Source organism: Oncorhynchus mykiss, chromosome 31 (genome assembly GCF_013265735.2).
Source record: "Oncorhynchus mykiss isolate Arlee chromosome 31, USDA_OmykA_1.1, whole genome shotgun sequence".
Classification (NCBI taxonomy): Eukaryota; Metazoa; Chordata; class Actinopteri; order Salmoniformes; family Salmonidae; genus Oncorhynchus; species Oncorhynchus mykiss.
Genome location: NC_050571.1, coordinates 23715603 through 23719241, shown reverse-complemented (window position 1 = coordinate 23719241; position 3639 = coordinate 23715603).

Below are 3639 nucleotides of genomic sequence, written 5' to 3'. Positions count from 1 at the left end.
TTATGCGTTTTCAATTCTGTATTACCTTATTGCCAACTACTAACTAGTAATTCAGTGAAATTCTATTCTAGGCCCAATGCAGCTGTTTTATTTCAATAGATTTTCAAATAATTTCTTGGTAACAATGAAGTACATGCCAAAGTGTAATAGTTTCTTCACAATTGTCAAAAAGAAACAGCTTTTTAGCAAACTATTTCTAGAACTTCCCTAGACAGTTACTGAAGCTTGACTGCTCCTTTCTACAGTCGTGGCCAAAATTTGAGAATGACACAAATATGAATTTTCACAAAGTCTGCAGCCTCAGTTTGTATGATGGCAATTTGCATATACTCCAGAATGTTAAGATGAGTGATCAGATGAATTGCAAAGTCCCTCTTTGCCATGCAAATTAACTGAATCCCCAAAAAGCTTTTCCACTGCATTTCAGCCCTGCCACAAAAGGACCAGCTGACATGTCAGTGATTCTTTCGTGAACACAGGTGTGAGCGTTGACAAGGCTGGAGATCACTCTGTCATGCTGATTTGAGTTTGAATAACAGACTGAAAGCTTCAAAAGGAGGGTGTTTGGAATCATTGTTATTTTGGGTCCATGGCCAGGAAACTCCCCCGACCTTAATTCCATTGAGAACTTGTGGACAAATAAAACCCCACAAATTCTGACAAACTCCAAGCATTGATTATGCAACAATGGACTGACATCGGTCAGGATGTGGCCCAGAAATTCATTGACAGCATGCCAGGGCGGATTGCAGAGGTCTTGAAAAAGAAGGGTCAACACTGCAAATAGACTCTTTTGCATCAACTTCATGTAATTGTCAATAAAAGCCTTTGACACTTATGAAATGCTTGTAATTATACTTCAGTATTCCAGAGTAACATCTGACAAATATCTAAAGACACTGAGGCAGCAGACTTTGAAAATTAATATTTGTGTCATTCAACTTTTGGCCATGACTGTACTTGAAAAAATGGCATTGATACAGAACTATTCCCCCCCCCCCCCCCCCCCCCCCCACACTATTTATAAATCAATACAAGTGATAGAAATGACATTCTATACAATAAAATCCACATACGGCATAAAATGAGGAAACGAAACAAACTATCAATTATTTTTTCTTAGTATTAAAGCATATGTTTACAGTACAGCAAAACACACAGGGGGAGTGGAGACATATGTACATTCTATTCACCCCTTTACAGGCAGTTGTGAATTTTAGATTACTAGAAGCACAAGCATTTCACTACACTTGCATTAACATCTGCTAACAATCTGTATGTCATTGAAAATAAGAATTTGTTCTCAACTGACTTGTTAAATAAAGGTAAATAAATGTGACACACACAATTTGATTTATTAAAATAATTAAATAATATTTAGCTCACAACCTCAAATGAATATGCTGCGTGTATTAATTAAATAGTTTGTGTAAACGGTTTGGTAAGTGACAACTAAATATTCTGCAGTGTTAGTCTCGATGTGCTCGAGGACTGTGATTCTGTGTATCTTCACTAAATCGTCTGTCTTCTCGAAGAAAAGTAGTATATTCGTCTGCAATTGTTTTAGTCCACCATTTTATGAAATCACCAATGTATTTTATCAAGACACATTTTTCAGCTAGATACTCTCATACTTTTTGGAATTGATTAAGAGTTCCAATACGGGGTATGGAAAAATCTAGGTCAAGACTTTTCTCTTTTTTATCGGTTTTCAAATCTTTATGATAATTGCTAATTGACATGTATTTGTCACATGCTTATGAATGCATTTAAAAGTTTGCAATCTGAAAGGTACTTCTGAAATGTTGTTGGGCAGAAATTGTTTACTCGAAATATAAAGTTGCTTGGGAAGTTCTCTGTCTTCAAAATTTGATTTAGAGGCAAATGTATCACAATAGTTTTCTTAATTAGAACTACTGATTATCAAATTAAAGTGTTTGATTGAGCTGATATATGGATCTATAAAAGTTGTCAACTGTCCAGTCGTACCATTTGCTGTATCCAACAATAGTTTTTATACCATAAGATTTGTACAGTTCTGCTGAATCCTTAATGAGTAAATCCATGCATGAATCATGACCGGAATTTTGCAAACAAGGAGAATTGAGCGTATAGATAAACAATTCCTCAATAACTCTTTGGTATGATTTATAATTATTTGAGGTTTGTTCTCCATATTCTCTATATTGTTAGGTTCCAAAATTGCAACAAACACAGCAGTTAACTTTAAGTATGCCCATGTATAGTTATCATTCATCTTTTGATTGCAAACTTTTGTTTGTAAAATGTATCACACAGTTTGTTTTCAACTTGATTTGGGAGGTCCATTGGCTGGTCTTCATTTTCCGCCATTTTATTTTTCTCAATATTGTAATGAAAAACCCTCGACCTTCGAGCCCGAATGTGTCGCAAAAGCATGCTCGTGCGGCAGGGTCGATTTCCGCGCTTATATACCCAGGGTCGTAGGGTCGTTACACTACTCCCTCCTTTCAAAGAGCGCGTCCTCGCGCTAGCTTTGTCTTACAGGAACGCGCTCACCGGCCAAGCACACGCACTGTCGTGGATGCGAGGTCCGATCCCACTTCTGACACCAATGTAATGAAACAGGCAGGGAGCAGGTCTCGAACGAAAATTGCATTAAACACAATCGTTTGACTTTAAGAATATCCGTGTACATGTGTCATTCATCTTTTGATTGTAAAATGTATCACAGCGTAGGATTTGCCCAGAGCGAGTTGTAAGCTCACGTCTGTGTACAGTTTCGCTCACGACTTACCTAGTTAAATAGAGCTTTTCTTCTGAAAAGCGAGAAGAGGTGCTTGGCAAATATAGTGTGGCATTCTGGACAATGGGACAAAAGGTGGACTTGGGCTTAAAAGGTGTTTTTGAGGGCACAGAAACTGCCTGACTTGAAACATTGGTGTCTGTTGTTGGAGAGATGGCACGACTTGGAGGTGCTGTTAGAAGAACATACTCTGTTTGGGGTCCTCTTTCCCTCCTTCATGTGGACACCAAAGCTTAGACTCCCTTCAGCTCGGGGGTACACATTTAGACATCTAACTCATAGACCATACAATGCTGTCTCTTATATTTTACTGGAAGATGGCTGATTTGGCAAGTATCCAAAACTGTCCGAAACGATCTTTCAGCAGATATGGCTTTGAAATATTTGGTGGCATAGATGTCTTCTCAAGAAGGGTAACCAATTGATCTCGTATGGTATTTGAAGGTGGTAATGTTTTATTTTATATTTAAATATATTTTTGTACACCTTTTACTCCCCAATTTCATAGTATCCAATTGGTAGTTACAGTCTTGTCTCATCACTGCAACTCCAGCACGGTCTCGGGAGAGGCGAAGATCGAGTGCCGTGCGTCCTCCAAAACACAACCCAACCAAGCTGCACTACTTCTTGACACAAAACCCACTTAACCTAGAAGCGAGCCGCACCAATGTGTCAGAGGAAACACCGTGCACCTGTCTACCGTGTTAGCGTGCACTGCGCCCGGCCTGCCACAGGAGTCGCTACTGCGCGATGGGACAAGGACACTGCCGGCCAAACCCTCCCCTAACCCAGACGATGCTGAGCCAATTGTGCGCCGCCCCATGGGTCTCCCAGTTGTGGCCGGCTGCGACAGA